Genomic DNA, 16,523 nt, shown 5'->3' with positions numbered 1-16,523 from the left:
ATTGTAAAATGTAATGCCTGCAGCACTTGATATTCCCAGGTGGTCTCCCATCCAAGTACTAACCAAGCCCAACATTGCTTAGCTTCTGAGATCAGACGAGATCAGGCTTATTCAAGGTGGTGTGGCCGCAGGCGATTGCATTTCTGCTTTCATGACTTTTATGTTTAGTGAGCTGGGGGTGATTCCTCCAAAATTTCCTTTTGTCCTCCACACATTTCAATTGTAAAATGTAATTACAAAAATGTAATGCCTGCAGCACTTGATATTCCCAGGTGGTCTCCCATCCAAGTACTAACCAAGCCCAACATTGCTTAGCTTCTGAGATCAGACGAGATCAGGCTTATTCAAGGTGGTGTGGCCGCAGGCAATTGCATTTCTGCTTTCATGACTTTTATGTTTAGTGAGCTGGGGGTGATTCCTCCAAAATTTCCTTTTGTCCTCCACACATTTCAATTGTAAAATGTAATGCCTGCAGCACTTGATATTCCCAGGTGGTCTCCCATCCAAGTACTAACCAAGCCCAACATTGCTTAGCTTCTGAGATCAGACGAGATCAGGCTTATTCAAGGTGGTGTGGCCGCAGGCGATTGCTGTTCTGCTTTCATGACTTTTATGTTTAGTGAGCTGGGGGTGATTCCTCCAAAATTTCCTTTTGTCCTCCACACATTTCAATTGTAAAATGTAATGCCTGCAGCACTTGATATTCCCAGGTGGTCTCCCATCCAAGTACTAACCAAGCTCAACATTGCTTAGCTTCTGAGATCAGACGAGATCAGGCTTATTCAAGGTGGTGTGGCCGCAGGCGATTGCATTTCTGCTTTCATGACTTTTATGTTTAGTGAGCTGGGGGTGATTCCTCCAAAATTTCCTTTTGTCCTCCACACATTTCAATTGTAAAATGTAATGCCTGCAGCACTTGATATTCCCAGGTGGTCTCCCATCCAAGTACTAACCAAGCCCAACATTGCTTAGCTTCTGAGATCAGACGAGATCAGGCTTATTCAAGGTGGTGTGGCCGCAGGCGATTGCATTTCTGCTTTCATGACTTTTATGTTTAGTGAGCTGGGGGTGATTCCTCCAAAATTTCCTTTTGTCCTCCACACATTTCAATTGTAAAATATAATTACTAAAATGTAATGCCTGCAGCACTTGATATTCCCAGGTGGTCTCCCATCCAAGTACTAACCAAGCCCAACATTGCTTAGCTTCTGAGATCAGACGAGATCAGGCTTATTCAAGGTGGTGTGGCCGCAGGCGATTGCATTTCTGCTTTCATGACTTTTATGTTTAGTGAGCTGGGGGTGATTCCTCCAAAATTTCCTTTTGTCCTCCACACATTTCAATTGTAAAATGTAATGCCTGCAGCACTTGATATTCCCAGGTGGTCTCCCATCCAAGTACTAACCAAGCCCAACATTGCTTAGCTTCTGAGATCAGACGAGATCAGGCTTATTCAAGGTGGTGTGGCCGCAGGCGATTGCATTTCTGCTTTCATGACTTTTATGTTTAGTGAGCTGGGGGTGATTCCTCCAAAATTTCCTTTTGTCCTCCACACATTTCAATTGTAAAATGTAATGCCTGCAGCACTTGATATTCCCAGGTGGTCTCCCATCCAAGTACTAACCAAGCCCAACATTGCTTAGCTTCTGAGATCAGACGAGATCAGGCTTATTCAAGGTGGTGTGGCCGCAGGCGATTGCATTTCTGCTTTCATGACTTTTATGTTTAGTGAGCTGGGGGTGATTCCTCCAAAATTTCCTTTTGTCCTCCACACATTTCAATTGTAAAATGTAATTACAAAAATGTAATGCCTGCAGCACTTGATATTCCCAGGTGGTCTCCCATCCAAGTACTAACCAAGCCCAACATTGCTTAGCTTCTGAGATCAGACGAGATCAGGCTTATTCAAGGTGGTGTGGCCGCAGGCGATTGCATTTCTGCTTTCATGACTTTTATGTTTAGTGAGCTGGGGGTGATTCCTCCAAAATTTCCTTTTGTCCTCCACACATTTCAATTGTAAAATGTAATGCCTGCAGCACTTGATATTCCCAGGTGGTCTCCCATCCAAGTACTAACCAAGCCCAACATTGCTTAGCTTCTGAGATCAGACGAGATCAGGCTTATTCAAGGTGGTGTGGCCGCAGGCGATTGCATTTCTGCTTTCATGACTTTTATGTTTAGTGAGCTGGGGGTGATTCCTCCAAAATTTCCTTTTGTCCTCCACACATTTCAATTGTAAAATGTAATTACAAAAATGTAATGCCTGCAGCACTTGATATTCCCAGGTGGTCTCCCATCCAAGTACTAACCAAGCCCAACATTGCTTAGCTTCTGAGATCAGACGAGATCAGGCTTATTCAAGGTGGTGTGGCCGCAGGCAATTGCATTTCTGCTTTCATGACTTTTATGTTTAGTGAGCTGGGGGTGATTCCTCCAAAATTTCCTTTTGTCCTCCACACATTTCAATTGTAAAATGTAATGCCTGCAGCACTTGATATTCCCAGGTGGTCTCCCATCCAAGTACTAACCAAGCCCAACATTGCTTAGCTTCTGAGATCAGACGAGATCAGGCTTATTCAAGGTGGTGTGGCCGCAGGCGATTGCTGTTCTGCTTTCATGACTTTTATGTTTAGTGAGCTGGGGGTGATTCCTCCAAAATTTCCTTTTGTCCTCCACACATTTCAATTGTAAAATGTAATGCCTGCAGCACTTGATATTCCCAGGTGGTCTCCCATCCAAGTACTAAACAAGCTCAACATTGCTTAGCTTCTGAGATCAGACGAGATCAGGCTTATTCAAGGTGGTGTGGCCGCAGGCGATTGCATTTCTGCTTTCATGACTTTTATGTTTAGTGAGCTGGGGGTGATTCCTCCAAAATTTCCTTTTGTCCTCCACACATTTCAATTGTAAAATGTAATGCCTGCAGCACTTGATATTCCCAGGTGGTCTCCCATCCAAGTACTAACCAAGCCCAACATTGCTTAGCTTCTGAGATCAGACGAGATCAGGCTTATTCAAGGTGGTGTGGCCGCAGGCGATTGCATTTCTGCTTTCATGACTTTTATGTTTAGTGAGCTGGGGGTGATTCCTCCAAAATTTCCTTTTGTCCTCCACACATTTCAATTGTAAAATGTAATGCCTGCAGCACTTGATATTCCCAGGTGGTCTCCCATCCAAGTACTAACCAAGCCCAACATTGCTTAGCTTCTGAGATCAGACGAGATCAGGCTTATTCAAGGTGGTGTGGCCGCAGGCGATTGCATTTCTGCTTTCATGACTTTTATGTTTAGTGAGCTGGGGGTGATTCCTCCAAAATTTCCTTTTGTCCTCCACACATTTCAATTGTAAAATGTAATGCCTGCAGCACTTGATATTCCCAGGTGGTCTCCCATCCAAGTACTAACCAAGCCCAACATTGCTTAGCTTCTGAGATCAGACGAGATCAGGCTTATTCAAGGTGGTGTGGCCGCAGGCGATTGCATTTCTGCTTTCATGACTTTTATGTTTAGTGAGCTGGGGGTGATTCCTCCAAAATTTCCTTTTGTCCTCCACACATTTCAATTGTAAAATGTAATGCCTGCAGCACTTGATATTCCCAGGTGGTCTCCCATCCAAGTACTAACCAAGCCCAACATTGCTTAGCTTCTGAGATCAGACGAGATCAGGCTTATTCAAGGTGGTGTGGCCGCAGGCGATTGCATTTCTGCTTTCATGACTTTTATGTTTAGTGAGCTGGGGGTGATTCCTCCAAAATTTCCTTTTGTCCTCCACACATTTCAATTGTAAAATGTAATGCCTGCAGCACTTGATATTCCCAGGTGGTCTCCCATCCAAGTACTAACCAAGCCCAACATTGCTTAGCTTCTGAGATCAGACGAGATCAGGCTTATTCAAGGTGGTGTGGCCGCAGGCGATTGCATTTCTGCTTTCATGACTTTTATGTTTAGTGAGCTGGGGGTGATTCCTCCAAAATTTCCTTTTGTCCTCCACACATTTCAATTGTAAAATGTAATTACAAAAATGTAATGCCTGCAGCACTTGATATTCCCAGGTGGTCTCCCATCCAAGTACTAACCAAGCCCAACATTGCTTAGCTTCTGAGATCAGACGAGATCAGGCTTATTCAAGGTGGTGTGGCCGCAGGCGATTGCATTTCTGCTTTCATGACTTTTATGTTTAGTGAGCTGGGGGTGATTCCTCCAAAATTTCCTTTTGTCCTCCACACATTTCAATTGTAAAATGTAATTACAAAAATGTAATGCCTGCAGCACTTGATATTCCCAGGTGGTCTCCCATCCAAGTACTAACCAAGCCCAACATTGCTTAGCTTCTGAGATCAGACGAGATCAGGCTTATTCAAGGTGGTGTGGCCGCAGGCGATTGCATTTCTGCTTTCATGACTTTTATGTTTAGTGAGCTGGGGGTGATTCCTCCAAAATTTCCTTTTGTCCTCCACACATTTCAATTGTAAAATGTAATTACAAAAATGTAATGCCTGCAGCACTTGATATTCCCAGGTGGTCTCCCATCCAAGTACTAACCAAGCCCAACATTGCTTAGCTTCTGAGATCAGACGAGATCAGGCTTATTCAAGGTGGTGTGGCCGCAGGCGATTGCATTTCTGCTTTCATGACTTTTATGTTTAGTGAGCTGGGGGTGATTCCTCCAAAATTTCCTTTTGTCCTCCACACATTTCAATTGTAAAATGTAATGCCTGCAGCACTTGATATTCCGAGGTGGTCTCCCATCCAAGTACTAACCAAGCCCAACATTGCTTAGCTTCTGAGATCAGACGAGATCAGGCTTATTCAAGGTGGTGTGGCCGCAGGCGATTGCATTTCTGCTTTCATGACTTTTATGTTTAGTGAGCTGGGGGTGATTCCTCCAAAATTTCCTTTTGTCCTCCACACATTTCAATTGTAAAATGTAATTACAAAAATGTAATGCCTGCAGCACTTGATATTCCCAGGTGGTCTCCCATCCAAGTACTAACCAAGCCCAACATTGCTTAGCTTCTGAGATCAGACTAGATCAGGCTTATTCAAGGTGGTGTGGCCGCAGGCGATTGCATTTCTGCTTTCATGACTTTTATGTTTAGTGAGCTGGGGGTGATTCCTCCAAAATTTCCTTTTGTCCTCCACACATTTCAATTGTAAAATGTAATTACAAAAATGTAATGCCTGCAGCACTTGATATTCCCAGGTGGTCTCCCATCCAAGTACTAACCAAGCCCAACATTGCTTAGCTTCTGAGATCAGACGAGATCAGGCTTATTCAAGGTGGTGTGGCCGCAGGCGATTGCATTTCTGCTTTCATGACTTTTATGTTTAGTGAGCTGGGGGTGATTCCTCCAAAATTTCCTTTTGTCCTCCACACATTTCAATTGTAAAATGTAATTACAAAAATGTAATGCCTGCAGCACTTGATATTCCCAGGTGGTCTCCCATCCAAGTACTAACCAAGCCCAACATTGCTTAGCTTCTGAGATCAGACGAGATCAGGCTTATTCAAGGTGGTGTGGCCGCAGGCGATTGCATTTCTGCTTTCATGACTTTTATGTTTAGTGAGCTGGGGGTGATTCCTCCAAAATTTCCTTTTGTCCTCCACACATTTCAATTGTAAAATGTAATGCCTGCAGCACTTGATATTCCCAGGTGGTCTCCCATCCAAGTACTAACCAAGCCCAACATTGCTTAGCTTCTGAGATCAGACGAGATCAGGCTTATTCAAGGTGGTGTGGCCGCAGGCGATTGCATTTCTGCTTTCATGACTTTTATGTTTAGTGAGCTGGGGGTGATTCCTCCAAAATTTCCTTTTGTCCTCCACACATTTCAATTGTAAAATGTAATGCCTGCAGCACTTGATATTCCCAGGTGGTCTCCCATCCAAGTACTAACCAAGCCCAACATTGCTTAGCTTCTGAGATCAGACGAGATCAGGCTTATTCAAGGTGGTGTGGCCGCAGGCGATTGCATTTCTGCTTTCATGACTTTTATGTTTAGTGAGCTGGGGGTGATTCCTCCAAAATTTCCTTTTGTCCTCCACACATTTCAATTGTAAAATGTAATTACAAAAATGTAATGCCTGCAGCACTTGATATTCCCAGGTGGTCTCCCATCCAAGTACTAACCAAGCCCAACATTGCTTAGCTTCTGAGATCAGACGAGATCAGGCTTATTCAAGGTGGTGTGGCCGCAGGCGATTGCATTTCTGCTTTCATGACTTTTATGTTTAGTGAGCTGGGGGTGATTCCTCCAAAATTTCCTTTTGTCCTCCACACATTTCAATTGTAAAATGTAATGCCTGCAGCACTTGATATTCCCAGGTGGTCTCCCATCCAAGTACTAACCAAGCCCAACATTGCTTAGCTTCTGAGATCAGACGAGATCAGGCTTATTCAAGGTGGTGTGGCCGCAGGCGATTGCATTTCTGCTTTCATGACTTTTATGTTTAGTGAGCTGGGGGTGATTCCTCCAAAATTTCCTTTTGTCCTCCACACATTTCAATTGTAAAATGTAATTACAAAAATGTAATGCCTGCAGCACTTGATATTCCCAGGTGGTCTCCCATCCAAGTACTAACCAAGCCCAACATTGCTTAGCTTCTGAGATCAGACGAGATCAGGCTTATTCAAGGTGGTGTGGCCGCAGGCGATTGCATTTCTGCTTTCATGACTTTTATGTTTAGTGAGCTGGGGGTGATTCCTCCAAAATTTCCTTTTGTCCTCCACACATTTCAATTGTAAAATGTAATGCCTGCAGCACTTGATATTCCCAGGTGGTCTCCCATCCAAGTACTAACCAAGCCCAACATTGCTTAGCTTCTGAGATCAGACGAGATCAGGCTTATTCAAGGTGGTGTGGCCGCAGGCGATTGCATTTCTGCTTTCATGACTTTTATGTTTAGTGAGCTGGGGGTGATTCCTCCAAAATTTCCTTTTGTCCTCCACACATTTCAATTGTAAAATGTAATGCCTGCAGCACTTGATATTCCCAGGTGGTCTCCCATCCAAGTACTAACCAAGCCCAACATTGCTTAGCTTCTGAGATCAGACGAGATCAGGCTTATTCAAGGTGGTGTGGCCGCAGGCGATTGCATTTCTGCTTTCATGACTTTTATGTTTAGTGAGCTGGGGGTGATTCCTCCAAAATTTCCTTTTGTCCTCCACACATTTCAATTGTAAAATGTAATGCCTGCAGCACTTGATATTCCCAGGTGGTCTCCCATCCAAGTACTAACCAAGCCCAACATTGCTTAGCTTCTGAGATCAGACGAGATCAGGCTTATTCAAGGTGGTGTGGCCGCAGGCGATTGCATTTCTGCTTTCATGACTTTTATGTTTAGTGAGCTGGGGGTGATTCCTCCAAAATTTCCTTTTGTCCTCCACACATTTCAATTGTAAAATGTAATGCCTGCAGCACTTGATATTCCCAGGTGGTCTCCCATCCAAGTACTAACCAAGCCCAACATTGCTTAGCTTCTGAGATCAGACGAGATCAGGCTTATTCAAGGTGGTGTGGCCGCAGGCGATTGCATTTCTGCTTTCATGACTTTTATGTTTAGTGAGCTGGGGGTGATTCCTCCAAAATTTCCTTTTGTCCTCCACACATTTCAATTGTAAAATGTAATGCCTGCAGCACTTGATATTCCCAGGTGGTCTCCCATCCAAGTACTAACCAAGCCCAACATTGCTTAGCTTCTGAGATCAGACGAGATCAGGCTTATTCAAGGTGGTGTGGCCGCAGGCGATTGCATTTCTGCTTTCATGACTTTTATGTTTAGTGAGCTGGGGGTGATTCCTCCAAAATTTCCTTTTGTCCTCCACACATTTCAATTGTAAAATGTAATTACAAAAATGTAATGCCTGCAGCACTTGATATTCCCAGGTGGTCTCCCATCCAAGTACTAACCAAGCCCAACATTGCTTAGCTTCTGAGATCAGACGAGATCAGGCTTATTCAAGGTGGTGTGGCCGCAGGCGATTGCATTTCTGCTTTCATGACTTTTATGTTTAGTGAGCTGGGGGTGATTCCTCCAAAATTTCCTTTTGTCCTCCACACATTTCAATTGTAAAATGTAATGCCTGCAGCACTTGATATTCCCAGGTGGTCTCCCATCCAAGTACTAACCAAGCCCAACATTGCTTAGCTTCTGAGATCAGACGAGATCAGGCTTATTCAAGGTGGTGTGGCCGCAGGCGATTGCATTTCTGCTTTCATGACTTTTATGTTTAGTGAGCTGGGGGTGATTCCTCCAAAATTTCCTTTTGTCCTCCACACATTTCAATTGTAAAATGTAATGCCTGCAGCACTTGATATTCCCAGGTGGTCTCCCATCCAAGTACTAACCAAGCCCAACATTGCTTAGCTTCTGAGATCAGACGAGATCAGGCTTATTCAAGGTGGTGTGGCCGCAGGCGATTGCATTTCTGCTTTCATGACTTTTATGTTTAGTGAGCTGGGGGTGATTCCTCCAAAATTTCCTTTTGTCCTCCACACATTTCAATTGTAAAATGTAATGCCTGCAGCACTTGATATTCCCAGGTGGTCTCCCATCCAAGTACTAACCAAGCCCAACATTGCTTAGCTTCTGAGATCAGACGAGATCAGGCTTATTCAAGGTGGTGTGGCCGCAGGCGATTGCATTTCTGCTTTCATGACTTTTATGTTTAGTGAGCTGGGGGTGATTCCTCCAAAATTTCCTTTTGTCCTCCACACATTTCAATTGTAAAATGTAATGCCTGCAGCACTTGATATTCCCAGGTGGTCTCCCATCCAAGTACTAACCAAGCCCAACATTGCTTAGCTTCTGAGATCAGACGAGATCAGGCTTATTCAAGGTGGTGTGGCCGCAGGCGATTGCATTTCTGCTTTCATGACTTTTATGTTTAGTGAGCTGGGGGTGATTCCTCCAAAATTTCCTTTTGTCCTCCACACATTTCAATTGTAAAATGTAATGCCTGCAGCACTTGATATTCCCAGGTGGTCTCCCATCCAAGTACTAACCAAGCCCAACATTGCTTAGCTTCTGAGATCAGACGAGATCAGGCTTATTCAAGGTGGTGTGGCCGCAGGCGATTGCATTTCTGCTTTCATGACTTTTATGTTTAGTGAGCTGGGGGTGATTCCTCCAAAATTTCCTTTTGTCCTCCACACATTTCAATTGTAAAATGTAATGCCTGCAGCACTTGATATTCCCAGGTGGTCTCCCATCCAAGTACTAACCAAGCCCAACATTGCTTAGCTTCTGAGATCAGACGAGATCAGGCTTATTCAAGGTGGTGTGGCCGCAGGCGATTGCATTTCTGCTTTCATGACTTTTATGTTTAGTGAGCTGGGGGTGATTCCTCCAAAATTTCCTTTTGTCCTCCACACATTTCAATTGTAAAATGTAATTACAAAAATGTAATGCCTGCAGCACTTGATATTCCCAGGTGGTCTCCCATCCAAGTACTAACCAAGCCCAACATTGCTTAGCTTCTGAGATCAGACGAGATCAGGCTTATTCAAGGTGGTGTGGCCGCAGGCGATTGCATTTCTGCTTTCATGACTTTTATGTTTAGTGAGCTGGGGGTGATTCCTCCAAAATTTCCTTTTGTCCTCCACACATTTCAATTGTAAAATGTAATGCCTGCAGCACTTGATATTCCCAGGTGGTCTCCCATCCAAGTACTAACCAAGCCCAACATTGCTTAGCTTCTGAGATCAGACGAGATCAGGCTTATTCAAGGTGGTGTGGCCGCAGGCGATTGCATTTCTGCTTTCATGACTTTTATGTTTAGTGAGCTGGGGGTGATTCCTCCAAAATTTCCTTTTGTCCTCCACACATTTCAATTGTAAAATGTAATTACAAAAATGTAATGCCTGCAGCACTTGATATTCCCAGGTGGTCTCCCATCCAAGTACTAACCAAGCCCAACATTGCTTAGCTTCTGAGATCAGACGAGATCAGGCTTATTCAAGGTGGTGTGGCCGCAGGCGATTGCATTTCTGCTTTCATGACTTTTATGTTTAGTGAGCTGGGGGTGATTCCTCCAAAATTTCCTTTTGTCCTCCACACATTTCAATTGTAAAATGTAATGCCTGCAGCACTTGATATTCCCAGGTGGTCTCCCATCCAAGTACTAACCAAGCCCAACATTGCTTAGCTTCTGAGATCAGACGAGATCAGGCTTATTCAAGGTGGTGTGGCCGCAGGCGATTGCATTTCTGCTTTCATGACTTTTATGTTTAGTGAGCTGGGGGTGATTCCTCCAAAATTTCCTTTTGTCCTCCACACATTTCAATTGTAAAATGTAATTACAAAAATGTAATGCCTGCAGCACTTGATATTCCCAGGTGGTCTCCCATCCAAGTACTAACCAAGCCCAACATTGCTTAGCTTCTGAGATCAGACGAGATCAGGCTTATTCAAGGTGGTGTGGCCGCAGGCGATTGCATTTCTGCTTTCATGACTTTTATGTTTAGTGAGCTGGGGGTGATTCCTCCAAAATTTCCTTTTGTCCTCCACACATTTCAATTGTAAAATGTAATGCCTGCAGCACTTGATATTCCCAGGTGGTCTCCCATCCAAGTACTAACCAAGCCCAACATTGCTTAGCTTCTGAGATCAGACGAGATCAGGCTTATTCAAGGTGGTGTGGCCGCAGGCGATTGCATTTCTGCTTTCATGACTTTTATGTTTAGTGAGCTGGGGGTGATTCCGCCAAAATTTCCTTTTGTCCTCCACACATTTCAATTGTAAAATGTAATTACAAAAATGTAATGCCTGCAGCACTTGATATTCCCAGGTGGTCTCCCATCCAAGTACTAACCAAGCCCAACATTGCTTAGCTTCTGAGATCAGACGAGATCAGGCTTATTCAAGGTGGTGTGGCCGCAGGCGATTGCATTTCTGCTTTCATGACTTTTATGTTTAGTGAGCTGGGGGTGATTCCTCCAAAATTTCCTTTTGTCCTCCACACATTTCAATTGTAAAATGTAATGCCTGCAGCACTTGATATTCCCAGGTGGTCTCCCATCCAAGTACTAACCAAGCCCAACATTGCTTAGCTTCTGAGATCAGACGAGATCAGGCTTATTCAAGGTGGTGTGGCCGCAGGCGATTGCATTTCTGCTTTCATGACTTTTATGTTTAGTGAGCTGGGGGTGATTCCTCCAAAATTTCCTTTTGTCCTCCACACATTTCAATTGTAAAATGTAATGCCTGCAGCACTTGATATTCCCAGGTGGTCTCCCATCCAAGTACTAACCAAGCCCAACATTGCTTAGCTTCTGAGATCAGACGAGATCAGGCTTATTCAAGGTGGTGTGGCCGCAGGCGATTGCATTTCTGCTTTCATGACTTTTATGTTTAGTGAGCTGGGGGTGATTCCTCCAAAATTTCCTTTTGTCCTCCACACATTTCAATTGTAAAATGTAATTACAAAAATGTAATGCCTGCAGCACTTGATATTCCCAGGTGGTCTCCCATCCAAGTACTAACCAAGCCCAACATTGCTTAGCTTCTGAGATCAGACGAGATCAGGCTTATTCAAGGTGGTGTGGCCGCAGGCGATTGCATTTCTGCTTTCATGACTTTTATGTTTAGTGAGCTGGGGGTGATTCCTCCAAAATTTCCTTTTGTCCTCCACACATTTCAATTGTAAAATGTAATGCCTGCAGCACTTGATATTCCCAGGTGGTCTCCCATCCAAGTACTAACCAAGCCCAACATTGCTTAGCTTCTGAGATCAGACGAGATCAGGCTTATTCAAGGTGGTGTGGCCGCAGGCGATTGCATTTCTGCTTTCATGACTTTTATGTTTAGTGAGCTGGGGGTGATTCCTCCAAAATTTCCTTTTGTCCTCCACACATTTCAATTGTAAAATGTAATTACAAAAATGTAATGCCTGCAGCACTTGATATTCCCAGGTGGTCTCCCATCCAAGTACTAACCAAGCCCAACATTGCTTAGCTTCTGAGATCAGACGAGATCAGGCTTATTCAAGGTGGTGTGGCCGCAGGCGATTGTATTTCTGCTTTCATGACTTTTATGTTTAGTGAGCTGGGGGTGATTCCTCCAAAATTTCCTTTTGTCCTCCACACATTTCAATTGTAAAATGTAATGCCTGCAGCACTTGATATTCCCAGGTGGTCTCCCATCCAAGTACTAACCAAGCCCAACATTGCTTAGCTTCTGAGATCAGACGAGATCAGGCTTATTCAAGGTGGTGTGGCCGCAGGCGATTGCATTTCTGCTTTCATGACTTTTATGTTTAGTGAGCTGGGGGTGATTCCTCCAAAATTTCCTTTTGTCCTCCACACATTTCAATTGTAAAATGTAATGCCTGCAGCACTTGATATTCCCAGGTGGTCTCCCATCCAAGTACTAACCAAGCCCAACATTGCTTAGCTTCTGAGATCAGACGAGATCAGGCTTATTCAAGGTGGTGTGGCCGCAGGCGATTGCATTTCTGCTTTCATGACTTTTATGTTTAGTGAGCTGGGGGTGATTCCTCCAAAATTTCCTTTTGTCCTCCACACATTTCAATTGTAAAATGTAATGCCTGCAGCACTTGATATTCCCAGGTGGTCTCCCATCCAAGTACTAACCAAGCCCAACATTGCTTAGCTTCTGAGATCAGACGAGATCAGGCTTATTCAAGGTGGTGTGGCCGCAGGCGATTGCATTTCTGCTTTCATGACTTTTATGTTTAGTGAGCTGGGGGTGATTCCTCCAAAATTTCCTTTTGTCCTCCACACATTTCAATTGTAAAATGTAATTACAAAAATGTAATGCCTGCAGCACTTGATATTCCCAGGTGGTCTCCCATCCAAGTACTAACCAAGCCCAACATTGCTTAGCTTCTGAGATCAGACGAGATCAGGCTTATTCAAGGTGGTGTGGCCGCAGGCAATTGCATTTCTGCTTTCATGACTTTTATGTTTAGTGAGCTGGGGGTGATTCCTCCAAAATTTCCTTTTGTCCTCCACACATTTCAATTGTAAAATGTAATTACAAAAATGTAATGCCTGCAGCACTTGATATTCCCAGGTGGTCTCCCATCCAAGTACTAACCAAGCCCAACATTGCTTAGCTTCTGAGATCAGACGAGATCAGGCTTATTCAAGGTGGTGTGGCCGCAGGCGATTGCATTTCTGCTTTCATGACTTTTATGTTTAGTGAGCTGGGGGTGATTCCTCCAAAATTTCCTTTTGTCCTCCACACATTTCAATTGTAAAATGTAATTACAAAAATGTAATGCCTGCAGCACTTGATATTCCCAGGTGGTCTCCCATCCAAGTACTAACCAAGCCCAACATTGCTTAGCTTCTGAGATCAGACGAGATCAGGCTTATTCAAGGTGGTGTGGCCGCAGGCGATTGCATTTCTGCTTTCATGACTTTTATGTTTAGTGAGCTGGGGGTGATTCCTCCAAAATTTCCTTTTGTCCTCCACACATTTCAATTGTAAAATGTAATTACAAAAATGTAATGCCTGCAGCACTTGATATTCCCAGGTGGTCTCCCATCCAAGTACTAACCAAGCCCAACATTGCTTAGCTTCTGAGATCAGACGAGATCAGGCTTATTCAAGGTGGTGTGGCCGCAGGCGATTGCATTTCTGCTTTCATGACTTTTATGTTTAGTGAGCTGGGGGTGATTCCTCCAAAATTTCCTTTTGTCCTCCACACATTTCAATTGTAAAATGTAATGCCTGCAGCACTTGATATTCCCAGGTGGTCTCCCATCCAAGTACTAACCAAGCCCAACATTGCTTAGCTTCTGAGATCAGACGAGATCAGGCTTATTCAAGGTGGTGTGGCCGCAGGCAATTGCATTTCTGCTTTCATGACTTTTATGTTTAGTGAGCTGGGGGTGATTCCTCCAAAATTTCCTTTTGTCCTCCACACATTTCAATTGTAAAATGTAATTACAAAAATGTATTGCCTGCAGCACTTGATATTCCCAGGTGGTCTCCCATCCAAGTACTAACCAAGCCCAACATTGCTTAGCTTCAGAGATCAGACGAGATCAGGCTTATTCAAGGTGGTGTGGCCGCAGGCGATTGCATTTCTGCTTTCATGACTTTTATGTTTAGTGAGCTGGGGGTGATTCCTCCAAAATTTCCTTTTGTCCTCCACACATTTCAATTGTAAAATGTAATGCCTGCAGCACTTGATATTCCCAGGTGGTCTCCCATCCAAGTACTAACCAAGCCCAACATTGCTTAGCTTCTGAGATCAGACGAGATCAGGCTTATTCAAGGTGGTGTGGCCGCAGGCGATTGCATTTCTGCTTTCATGACTTTTATGTTTAGTGAGCTGGGGGTGATTCCTCCAAAATTTCCTTTTGTCCTCCACACATTTCAATTGTAAAATGTAATTACAAAAATGTAATGCCTGCAGCACTTGATATTCCCAGGTGGTCTCCCATCCAAGTACTAACCAAGCCCAACATTGCTTAGCTTCTGAGATCAGACGAGATCAGGCTTATTCAAGGTGGTGTGGCCGCAGGCGATTGCATTTCTGCTTTCATGACTTTTATGTTTAGTGAGCTGGGGGTGATTCCTCCAAAATTTCCTTTTGTCCTCCACACATTTCAATTGTAAAATGTAATGCCTGCAGCACTTGATATTCCCAGGTGGTCTCCCATCCAAGTACTAACCAAGCCCAACATTGCTTAGCTTCTGAGATCAGACGAGATCAGGCTTATTCAAGGTGGTGTGGCCGCAGGCGATTGCATTTCTGCTTTCATGACTTTTATGTTTAGTGAGCTGGGGGTGATTCCTCCAAAATTTCCTTTTGTCCTCCACACATTTCAATTGTAAAATGTAATGCCTGCAGCACTTGATATTCCCAGGTGGTCTCCCATCCAAGTACTAACCAAGCCCAACATTGCTTAGCTTCTGAGATCAGACGAGATCAGGCTTATTCAAGGTGGTGTGGCCGCAGGCGATTGCATTTCTGCTTTCATGACTTTTATGTTTAGTGAGCTGGGGGTGATTCCTCCAAAATATCCTTTTGTCCTCCACACATTTCAATTGTAAAATGTAATTACAAAAATGTAATGCCTGCAGCACTTGATATTCCCAGGTGGTCTCCCATCCAAGTACTAACCAAGCCCAACATTGCTTAGCTTCTGAGATCAGACGAGATCAGGCTTATTCAAGGTGGTGTGGCCGCAGGCGATTGCATTTCTGCTTTCATGACTTTTATGTTTAGTGAGCTGGGGGTGATTCCTCCAAAATTTCCTTTTGTCCTCCACACATTTCAATTGTAAAATGTAATTACAAAAATGTAATGCCTGCAGCACTTGATATTCCCAGGTGGTCTCCCATCCAAGTACTAACCAAGCCCAACATTGCTTAGCTTCTGAGATCAGGCTTATTCAAGGTGGTGTGGCCGCAGGCGATTGCATTTCTGCTTTCATGACTTTTATGTTTAGTGAGCTGGGGGTGATTCCTCCAAAATTTCCTTTTGTCCTCCACACATTTCAATTGTAATTACAAAAATGTAATGCCTGCAGCACTTGATATTCCCAGGTGGTCTCCCATCCAAGTACTAACCAAGCACAACACTGCTTAGCTTCTGAGATCAGACGAGATCAGGCTTATTCAAGGTGGTGTGGCCGCAGGCGATTGCATTTCTGCTTTCATGACTTTTATGTTTAGTGAGCTGGGGGTGATTCCTCCAAAATTTCCTTTTGTCCTCCACACATTTCAATTGTAAAATGTAATGCCTGCAGCACTTGATATTCCCAGGTGATCTCCCATCCAAGTACTAACCAAGCCCAACATTGCTTAGCTTCTGAGATCAGACGAGATCAGGCTTATTCAAGGTGGTGTGGCCGCAGGCGATTGCATTTCTGCTTTCATGACTTTTATGTTTAGTGAGCTGGGGGTGATTCCTCCAAAATTTCCTTTTGTCCTCCACACATTTCAATTGTAAAATGTAATGCCTGCAGCACTTGATATTCCCAGGTGGTCTCCCATCCAAGTACTAACCAAGCCCAACATTGCTTAGCTTCTGAGATCAGACGAGATCAGGCTTATTCAAGGTGGTGTGGCCGCAGGCGATTGCATTTCTGCTTTCATGACTTTTATGTTTAGGGAGCTGGGGGTGATTCCTCCAAAATTTCCCTTTGGCCTCCACACATTTCAATTGTAAAATGTAATGCCTGCAGCACTTGATATTCCCAGGTGGTCTCCCATCCAAGTACTAACCAAGCCCAACATTGCTTAGCTTCTGAGATCAGGCTTATTCAAGGTGTTGTGGCCGCAGGCGATTGCATTTCTGCTTTCATGACTTTTATGTTTAGTGAGCTGGGGGTGATTCCTCCAAAATTTCCTTTTGTCCTCCACACATTTCAATTGTAAAATGTAATGCCTGCAGCACTTGATATTCCCAGGTGGTCTCCCATCCAAGTACTAACCAAGCCCAACATTGCTTAGCTTCTGAGATCAGACGAGATCAGGCTTATTCAAGGTGGTGTGGCCGCAGGCGATTGCATTTCTGCTTTCATGACTTTTATGTTTAGTGA

The 16,523-nt window shown here is 44.0% G+C and overlaps 72 non-coding genes and 2 pseudogenes across 72 annotated transcripts; all 74 read right to left on the bottom strand.

Moving 5' to 3' along the window:
• Nucleotides 1-14: 14 nt before the first annotated feature.
• LOC131717224 (5S ribosomal RNA) lies at nucleotides 15-133 on the bottom strand. The gene has a single exon (XR_009316109.1). It is a non-coding gene; the product is annotated as a 5S ribosomal RNA (ribosomal RNA).
• Nucleotides 134-247: 114 nt separating this feature from the next.
• On the bottom strand, nucleotides 248-366 carry LOC131717223 (5S ribosomal RNA). Its single transcript, XR_009316108.1, has one exon. It is a non-coding gene; the product is annotated as a 5S ribosomal RNA (ribosomal RNA).
• A 100-nt stretch (nucleotides 367-466) lies between these two features.
• LOC131717221 (5S ribosomal RNA) lies at nucleotides 467-585 on the bottom strand. Its single transcript, XR_009316106.1, has one exon. It is a non-coding gene; the product is annotated as a 5S ribosomal RNA (ribosomal RNA).
• A 100-nt stretch (nucleotides 586-685) lies between these two features.
• LOC131712272 (5S ribosomal RNA) lies at nucleotides 686-804 on the bottom strand. Its single transcript, XR_009314165.1, has one exon. It is a non-coding gene; the product is annotated as a 5S ribosomal RNA (ribosomal RNA).
• A 100-nt stretch (nucleotides 805-904) lies between these two features.
• LOC131717220 (5S ribosomal RNA) lies at nucleotides 905-1,023 on the bottom strand. The gene has a single exon (XR_009316105.1). It is a non-coding gene; the product is annotated as a 5S ribosomal RNA (ribosomal RNA).
• Nucleotides 1,024-1,137: 114 nt separating this feature from the next.
• Nucleotides 1,138-1,256, bottom strand: LOC131717219 (5S ribosomal RNA). Its single transcript, XR_009316104.1, has one exon. It is a non-coding gene; the product is annotated as a 5S ribosomal RNA (ribosomal RNA).
• Nucleotides 1,257-1,356: 100 nt separating this feature from the next.
• Nucleotides 1,357-1,475, bottom strand: LOC131717218 (5S ribosomal RNA). Its single transcript, XR_009316103.1, has one exon. It is a non-coding gene; the product is annotated as a 5S ribosomal RNA (ribosomal RNA).
• A 100-nt stretch (nucleotides 1,476-1,575) lies between these two features.
• On the bottom strand, nucleotides 1,576-1,694 carry LOC131717217 (5S ribosomal RNA). The gene has a single exon (XR_009316102.1). It is a non-coding gene; the product is annotated as a 5S ribosomal RNA (ribosomal RNA).
• A 114-nt stretch (nucleotides 1,695-1,808) lies between these two features.
• LOC131717216 (5S ribosomal RNA) lies at nucleotides 1,809-1,927 on the bottom strand. Its single transcript, XR_009316101.1, has one exon. It is a non-coding gene; the product is annotated as a 5S ribosomal RNA (ribosomal RNA).
• Nucleotides 1,928-2,027: 100 nt separating this feature from the next.
• Nucleotides 2,028-2,146, bottom strand: LOC131717215 (5S ribosomal RNA). Its single transcript, XR_009316100.1, has one exon. It is a non-coding gene; the product is annotated as a 5S ribosomal RNA (ribosomal RNA).
• Nucleotides 2,147-2,260: 114 nt separating this feature from the next.
• LOC131717214 (5S ribosomal RNA) lies at nucleotides 2,261-2,379 on the bottom strand. Its single transcript, XR_009316099.1, has one exon. It is a non-coding gene; the product is annotated as a 5S ribosomal RNA (ribosomal RNA).
• Nucleotides 2,380-2,479: 100 nt separating this feature from the next.
• Nucleotides 2,480-2,598, bottom strand: LOC131717213 (5S ribosomal RNA). Its single transcript, XR_009316098.1, has one exon. It is a non-coding gene; the product is annotated as a 5S ribosomal RNA (ribosomal RNA).
• Nucleotides 2,599-2,698: 100 nt separating this feature from the next.
• LOC131712614 (5S ribosomal RNA) lies at nucleotides 2,699-2,817 on the bottom strand. Its single transcript, XR_009314505.1, has one exon. It is a non-coding gene; the product is annotated as a 5S ribosomal RNA (ribosomal RNA).
• Nucleotides 2,818-2,917: 100 nt separating this feature from the next.
• Nucleotides 2,918-3,036, bottom strand: LOC131717212 (5S ribosomal RNA). The gene has a single exon (XR_009316097.1). It is a non-coding gene; the product is annotated as a 5S ribosomal RNA (ribosomal RNA).
• A 100-nt stretch (nucleotides 3,037-3,136) lies between these two features.
• On the bottom strand, nucleotides 3,137-3,255 carry LOC131717210 (5S ribosomal RNA). The gene has a single exon (XR_009316095.1). It is a non-coding gene; the product is annotated as a 5S ribosomal RNA (ribosomal RNA).
• Nucleotides 3,256-3,355: 100 nt separating this feature from the next.
• LOC131717209 (5S ribosomal RNA) lies at nucleotides 3,356-3,474 on the bottom strand. Its single transcript, XR_009316094.1, has one exon. It is a non-coding gene; the product is annotated as a 5S ribosomal RNA (ribosomal RNA).
• A 100-nt stretch (nucleotides 3,475-3,574) lies between these two features.
• LOC131717208 (5S ribosomal RNA) lies at nucleotides 3,575-3,693 on the bottom strand. Its single transcript, XR_009316093.1, has one exon. It is a non-coding gene; the product is annotated as a 5S ribosomal RNA (ribosomal RNA).
• A 100-nt stretch (nucleotides 3,694-3,793) lies between these two features.
• On the bottom strand, nucleotides 3,794-3,912 carry LOC131717207 (5S ribosomal RNA). The gene has a single exon (XR_009316092.1). It is a non-coding gene; the product is annotated as a 5S ribosomal RNA (ribosomal RNA).
• Nucleotides 3,913-4,026: 114 nt separating this feature from the next.
• On the bottom strand, nucleotides 4,027-4,145 carry LOC131717206 (5S ribosomal RNA). Its single transcript, XR_009316091.1, has one exon. It is a non-coding gene; the product is annotated as a 5S ribosomal RNA (ribosomal RNA).
• Nucleotides 4,146-4,259: 114 nt separating this feature from the next.
• Nucleotides 4,260-4,378, bottom strand: LOC131717205 (5S ribosomal RNA). The gene has a single exon (XR_009316090.1). It is a non-coding gene; the product is annotated as a 5S ribosomal RNA (ribosomal RNA).
• A 114-nt stretch (nucleotides 4,379-4,492) lies between these two features.
• On the bottom strand, nucleotides 4,493-4,611 carry LOC131717204 (5S ribosomal RNA). Its single transcript, XR_009316089.1, has one exon. It is a non-coding gene; the product is annotated as a 5S ribosomal RNA (ribosomal RNA).
• Nucleotides 4,612-4,711: 100 nt separating this feature from the next.
• On the bottom strand, nucleotides 4,712-4,830 carry LOC131711166 (5S ribosomal RNA). Its single transcript, XR_009313048.1, has one exon. It is a non-coding gene; the product is annotated as a 5S ribosomal RNA (ribosomal RNA).
• Nucleotides 4,831-4,944: 114 nt separating this feature from the next.
• Nucleotides 4,945-5,063, bottom strand: LOC131712268 (5S ribosomal RNA). Its single transcript, XR_009314161.1, has one exon. It is a non-coding gene; the product is annotated as a 5S ribosomal RNA (ribosomal RNA).
• Nucleotides 5,064-5,177: 114 nt separating this feature from the next.
• On the bottom strand, nucleotides 5,178-5,296 carry LOC131717203 (5S ribosomal RNA). Its single transcript, XR_009316088.1, has one exon. It is a non-coding gene; the product is annotated as a 5S ribosomal RNA (ribosomal RNA).
• A 114-nt stretch (nucleotides 5,297-5,410) lies between these two features.
• LOC131717202 (5S ribosomal RNA) lies at nucleotides 5,411-5,529 on the bottom strand. The gene has a single exon (XR_009316087.1). It is a non-coding gene; the product is annotated as a 5S ribosomal RNA (ribosomal RNA).
• A 100-nt stretch (nucleotides 5,530-5,629) lies between these two features.
• Nucleotides 5,630-5,748, bottom strand: LOC131717201 (5S ribosomal RNA). Its single transcript, XR_009316086.1, has one exon. It is a non-coding gene; the product is annotated as a 5S ribosomal RNA (ribosomal RNA).
• A 100-nt stretch (nucleotides 5,749-5,848) lies between these two features.
• LOC131717199 (5S ribosomal RNA) lies at nucleotides 5,849-5,967 on the bottom strand. Its single transcript, XR_009316084.1, has one exon. It is a non-coding gene; the product is annotated as a 5S ribosomal RNA (ribosomal RNA).
• Nucleotides 5,968-6,081: 114 nt separating this feature from the next.
• LOC131717198 (5S ribosomal RNA) lies at nucleotides 6,082-6,200 on the bottom strand. Its single transcript, XR_009316083.1, has one exon. It is a non-coding gene; the product is annotated as a 5S ribosomal RNA (ribosomal RNA).
• Nucleotides 6,201-6,300: 100 nt separating this feature from the next.
• Nucleotides 6,301-6,419, bottom strand: LOC131717197 (5S ribosomal RNA). Its single transcript, XR_009316082.1, has one exon. It is a non-coding gene; the product is annotated as a 5S ribosomal RNA (ribosomal RNA).
• A 114-nt stretch (nucleotides 6,420-6,533) lies between these two features.
• On the bottom strand, nucleotides 6,534-6,652 carry LOC131717196 (5S ribosomal RNA). Its single transcript, XR_009316081.1, has one exon. It is a non-coding gene; the product is annotated as a 5S ribosomal RNA (ribosomal RNA).
• A 100-nt stretch (nucleotides 6,653-6,752) lies between these two features.
• Nucleotides 6,753-6,871, bottom strand: LOC131717195 (5S ribosomal RNA). Its single transcript, XR_009316080.1, has one exon. It is a non-coding gene; the product is annotated as a 5S ribosomal RNA (ribosomal RNA).
• Nucleotides 6,872-6,971: 100 nt separating this feature from the next.
• LOC131717194 (5S ribosomal RNA) lies at nucleotides 6,972-7,090 on the bottom strand. The gene has a single exon (XR_009316079.1). It is a non-coding gene; the product is annotated as a 5S ribosomal RNA (ribosomal RNA).
• Nucleotides 7,091-7,190: 100 nt separating this feature from the next.
• LOC131717193 (5S ribosomal RNA) lies at nucleotides 7,191-7,309 on the bottom strand. Its single transcript, XR_009316078.1, has one exon. It is a non-coding gene; the product is annotated as a 5S ribosomal RNA (ribosomal RNA).
• Nucleotides 7,310-7,409: 100 nt separating this feature from the next.
• On the bottom strand, nucleotides 7,410-7,528 carry LOC131717192 (5S ribosomal RNA). Its single transcript, XR_009316077.1, has one exon. It is a non-coding gene; the product is annotated as a 5S ribosomal RNA (ribosomal RNA).
• Nucleotides 7,529-7,628: 100 nt separating this feature from the next.
• LOC131717191 (5S ribosomal RNA) lies at nucleotides 7,629-7,747 on the bottom strand. Its single transcript, XR_009316076.1, has one exon. It is a non-coding gene; the product is annotated as a 5S ribosomal RNA (ribosomal RNA).
• A 114-nt stretch (nucleotides 7,748-7,861) lies between these two features.
• On the bottom strand, nucleotides 7,862-7,980 carry LOC131717190 (5S ribosomal RNA). Its single transcript, XR_009316075.1, has one exon. It is a non-coding gene; the product is annotated as a 5S ribosomal RNA (ribosomal RNA).
• A 100-nt stretch (nucleotides 7,981-8,080) lies between these two features.
• LOC131717188 (5S ribosomal RNA) lies at nucleotides 8,081-8,199 on the bottom strand. Its single transcript, XR_009316073.1, has one exon. It is a non-coding gene; the product is annotated as a 5S ribosomal RNA (ribosomal RNA).
• Nucleotides 8,200-8,299: 100 nt separating this feature from the next.
• Nucleotides 8,300-8,418, bottom strand: LOC131717187 (5S ribosomal RNA). The gene has a single exon (XR_009316072.1). It is a non-coding gene; the product is annotated as a 5S ribosomal RNA (ribosomal RNA).
• A 100-nt stretch (nucleotides 8,419-8,518) lies between these two features.
• Nucleotides 8,519-8,637, bottom strand: LOC131717186 (5S ribosomal RNA). Its single transcript, XR_009316071.1, has one exon. It is a non-coding gene; the product is annotated as a 5S ribosomal RNA (ribosomal RNA).
• Nucleotides 8,638-8,737: 100 nt separating this feature from the next.
• Nucleotides 8,738-8,856, bottom strand: LOC131717185 (5S ribosomal RNA). The gene has a single exon (XR_009316070.1). It is a non-coding gene; the product is annotated as a 5S ribosomal RNA (ribosomal RNA).
• Nucleotides 8,857-8,956: 100 nt separating this feature from the next.
• On the bottom strand, nucleotides 8,957-9,075 carry LOC131717184 (5S ribosomal RNA). The gene has a single exon (XR_009316069.1). It is a non-coding gene; the product is annotated as a 5S ribosomal RNA (ribosomal RNA).
• Nucleotides 9,076-9,175: 100 nt separating this feature from the next.
• Nucleotides 9,176-9,294, bottom strand: LOC131717183 (5S ribosomal RNA). Its single transcript, XR_009316068.1, has one exon. It is a non-coding gene; the product is annotated as a 5S ribosomal RNA (ribosomal RNA).
• A 114-nt stretch (nucleotides 9,295-9,408) lies between these two features.
• On the bottom strand, nucleotides 9,409-9,527 carry LOC131717182 (5S ribosomal RNA). The gene has a single exon (XR_009316067.1). It is a non-coding gene; the product is annotated as a 5S ribosomal RNA (ribosomal RNA).
• Nucleotides 9,528-9,627: 100 nt separating this feature from the next.
• On the bottom strand, nucleotides 9,628-9,746 carry LOC131717181 (5S ribosomal RNA). The gene has a single exon (XR_009316066.1). It is a non-coding gene; the product is annotated as a 5S ribosomal RNA (ribosomal RNA).
• A 114-nt stretch (nucleotides 9,747-9,860) lies between these two features.
• LOC131717180 (5S ribosomal RNA) lies at nucleotides 9,861-9,979 on the bottom strand. Its single transcript, XR_009316065.1, has one exon. It is a non-coding gene; the product is annotated as a 5S ribosomal RNA (ribosomal RNA).
• Nucleotides 9,980-10,079: 100 nt separating this feature from the next.
• LOC131717179 (5S ribosomal RNA) lies at nucleotides 10,080-10,198 on the bottom strand. Its single transcript, XR_009316064.1, has one exon. It is a non-coding gene; the product is annotated as a 5S ribosomal RNA (ribosomal RNA).
• A 114-nt stretch (nucleotides 10,199-10,312) lies between these two features.
• Nucleotides 10,313-10,431, bottom strand: LOC131717177 (5S ribosomal RNA). The gene has a single exon (XR_009316062.1). It is a non-coding gene; the product is annotated as a 5S ribosomal RNA (ribosomal RNA).
• A 100-nt stretch (nucleotides 10,432-10,531) lies between these two features.
• Nucleotides 10,532-10,650, bottom strand: LOC131717176 (5S ribosomal RNA). Its single transcript, XR_009316061.1, has one exon. It is a non-coding gene; the product is annotated as a 5S ribosomal RNA (ribosomal RNA).
• A 114-nt stretch (nucleotides 10,651-10,764) lies between these two features.
• LOC131717175 (5S ribosomal RNA) lies at nucleotides 10,765-10,883 on the bottom strand. Its single transcript, XR_009316060.1, has one exon. It is a non-coding gene; the product is annotated as a 5S ribosomal RNA (ribosomal RNA).
• A 100-nt stretch (nucleotides 10,884-10,983) lies between these two features.
• LOC131717174 (5S ribosomal RNA) lies at nucleotides 10,984-11,102 on the bottom strand. Its single transcript, XR_009316059.1, has one exon. It is a non-coding gene; the product is annotated as a 5S ribosomal RNA (ribosomal RNA).
• A 100-nt stretch (nucleotides 11,103-11,202) lies between these two features.
• Nucleotides 11,203-11,321, bottom strand: LOC131717173 (5S ribosomal RNA). Its single transcript, XR_009316058.1, has one exon. It is a non-coding gene; the product is annotated as a 5S ribosomal RNA (ribosomal RNA).
• A 114-nt stretch (nucleotides 11,322-11,435) lies between these two features.
• On the bottom strand, nucleotides 11,436-11,554 carry LOC131717172 (5S ribosomal RNA). Its single transcript, XR_009316057.1, has one exon. It is a non-coding gene; the product is annotated as a 5S ribosomal RNA (ribosomal RNA).
• Nucleotides 11,555-11,654: 100 nt separating this feature from the next.
• On the bottom strand, nucleotides 11,655-11,773 carry LOC131717171 (5S ribosomal RNA). Its single transcript, XR_009316056.1, has one exon. It is a non-coding gene; the product is annotated as a 5S ribosomal RNA (ribosomal RNA).
• Nucleotides 11,774-11,887: 114 nt separating this feature from the next.
• LOC131717170 (5S ribosomal RNA) lies at nucleotides 11,888-12,006 on the bottom strand. The gene has a single exon (XR_009316055.1). It is a non-coding gene; the product is annotated as a 5S ribosomal RNA (ribosomal RNA).
• A 100-nt stretch (nucleotides 12,007-12,106) lies between these two features.
• On the bottom strand, nucleotides 12,107-12,225 carry LOC131717169 (5S ribosomal RNA). Its single transcript, XR_009316054.1, has one exon. It is a non-coding gene; the product is annotated as a 5S ribosomal RNA (ribosomal RNA).
• A 100-nt stretch (nucleotides 12,226-12,325) lies between these two features.
• Nucleotides 12,326-12,444, bottom strand: LOC131717168 (5S ribosomal RNA). The gene has a single exon (XR_009316053.1). It is a non-coding gene; the product is annotated as a 5S ribosomal RNA (ribosomal RNA).
• A 100-nt stretch (nucleotides 12,445-12,544) lies between these two features.
• Nucleotides 12,545-12,663, bottom strand: LOC131717166 (5S ribosomal RNA). The gene has a single exon (XR_009316051.1). It is a non-coding gene; the product is annotated as a 5S ribosomal RNA (ribosomal RNA).
• Nucleotides 12,664-12,777: 114 nt separating this feature from the next.
• On the bottom strand, nucleotides 12,778-12,896 carry LOC131717165 (5S ribosomal RNA). Its single transcript, XR_009316050.1, has one exon. It is a non-coding gene; the product is annotated as a 5S ribosomal RNA (ribosomal RNA).
• Nucleotides 12,897-13,010: 114 nt separating this feature from the next.
• LOC131717164 (5S ribosomal RNA) lies at nucleotides 13,011-13,129 on the bottom strand. The gene has a single exon (XR_009316049.1). It is a non-coding gene; the product is annotated as a 5S ribosomal RNA (ribosomal RNA).
• Nucleotides 13,130-13,243: 114 nt separating this feature from the next.
• LOC131717163 (5S ribosomal RNA) lies at nucleotides 13,244-13,362 on the bottom strand. The gene has a single exon (XR_009316048.1). It is a non-coding gene; the product is annotated as a 5S ribosomal RNA (ribosomal RNA).
• A 114-nt stretch (nucleotides 13,363-13,476) lies between these two features.
• Nucleotides 13,477-13,595, bottom strand: LOC131717162 (5S ribosomal RNA). The gene has a single exon (XR_009316047.1). It is a non-coding gene; the product is annotated as a 5S ribosomal RNA (ribosomal RNA).
• Nucleotides 13,596-13,695: 100 nt separating this feature from the next.
• Nucleotides 13,696-13,814, bottom strand: LOC131717161 (5S ribosomal RNA). The gene has a single exon (XR_009316046.1). It is a non-coding gene; the product is annotated as a 5S ribosomal RNA (ribosomal RNA).
• A 114-nt stretch (nucleotides 13,815-13,928) lies between these two features.
• LOC131711116 (5S ribosomal RNA) lies at nucleotides 13,929-14,047 on the bottom strand. Its single transcript, XR_009312998.1, has one exon. It is a non-coding gene; the product is annotated as a 5S ribosomal RNA (ribosomal RNA).
• A 100-nt stretch (nucleotides 14,048-14,147) lies between these two features.
• On the bottom strand, nucleotides 14,148-14,266 carry LOC131717160 (5S ribosomal RNA). Its single transcript, XR_009316045.1, has one exon. It is a non-coding gene; the product is annotated as a 5S ribosomal RNA (ribosomal RNA).
• Nucleotides 14,267-14,380: 114 nt separating this feature from the next.
• On the bottom strand, nucleotides 14,381-14,499 carry LOC131717159 (5S ribosomal RNA). Its single transcript, XR_009316044.1, has one exon. It is a non-coding gene; the product is annotated as a 5S ribosomal RNA (ribosomal RNA).
• A 100-nt stretch (nucleotides 14,500-14,599) lies between these two features.
• LOC131717158 (5S ribosomal RNA) lies at nucleotides 14,600-14,718 on the bottom strand. The gene has a single exon (XR_009316043.1). It is a non-coding gene; the product is annotated as a 5S ribosomal RNA (ribosomal RNA).
• A 100-nt stretch (nucleotides 14,719-14,818) lies between these two features.
• LOC131717157 (5S ribosomal RNA) lies at nucleotides 14,819-14,937 on the bottom strand. The gene has a single exon (XR_009316042.1). It is a non-coding gene; the product is annotated as a 5S ribosomal RNA (ribosomal RNA).
• Nucleotides 14,938-15,051: 114 nt separating this feature from the next.
• LOC131717155 (5S ribosomal RNA) lies at nucleotides 15,052-15,170 on the bottom strand. The gene has a single exon (XR_009316040.1). It is a non-coding gene; the product is annotated as a 5S ribosomal RNA (ribosomal RNA).
• A 114-nt stretch (nucleotides 15,171-15,284) lies between these two features.
• Nucleotides 15,285-15,393, bottom strand: LOC131714838 (5S ribosomal RNA; annotated as a pseudogene).
• Nucleotides 15,394-15,500: 107 nt separating this feature from the next.
• LOC131713110 (5S ribosomal RNA) lies at nucleotides 15,501-15,619 on the bottom strand. The gene has a single exon (XR_009314998.1). It is a non-coding gene; the product is annotated as a 5S ribosomal RNA (ribosomal RNA).
• Nucleotides 15,620-15,719: 100 nt separating this feature from the next.
• Nucleotides 15,720-15,838, bottom strand: LOC131711047 (5S ribosomal RNA). Its single transcript, XR_009312929.1, has one exon. It is a non-coding gene; the product is annotated as a 5S ribosomal RNA (ribosomal RNA).
• A 100-nt stretch (nucleotides 15,839-15,938) lies between these two features.
• Nucleotides 15,939-16,057, bottom strand: LOC131717154 (5S ribosomal RNA). The gene has a single exon (XR_009316039.1). It is a non-coding gene; the product is annotated as a 5S ribosomal RNA (ribosomal RNA).
• A 100-nt stretch (nucleotides 16,058-16,157) lies between these two features.
• LOC131716151 (5S ribosomal RNA) lies at nucleotides 16,158-16,266 on the bottom strand (annotated as a pseudogene).
• A 100-nt stretch (nucleotides 16,267-16,366) lies between these two features.
• On the bottom strand, nucleotides 16,367-16,485 carry LOC131717153 (5S ribosomal RNA). Its single transcript, XR_009316038.1, has one exon. It is a non-coding gene; the product is annotated as a 5S ribosomal RNA (ribosomal RNA).
• Between the last annotated feature and the right edge of the window lie 38 nt (nucleotides 16,486-16,523).

Source organism: Acipenser ruthenus, chromosome 44 (genome assembly GCF_902713425.1).
Source record: "Acipenser ruthenus chromosome 44, fAciRut3.2 maternal haplotype, whole genome shotgun sequence".
In the NCBI taxonomy this organism is placed as follows: Eukaryota; Metazoa; Chordata; class Actinopteri; order Acipenseriformes; family Acipenseridae; genus Acipenser; species Acipenser ruthenus.
Note: the sequence above shows the minus strand (reverse complement) of the source record. Positions and strands in the feature narration are given on the sequence as shown.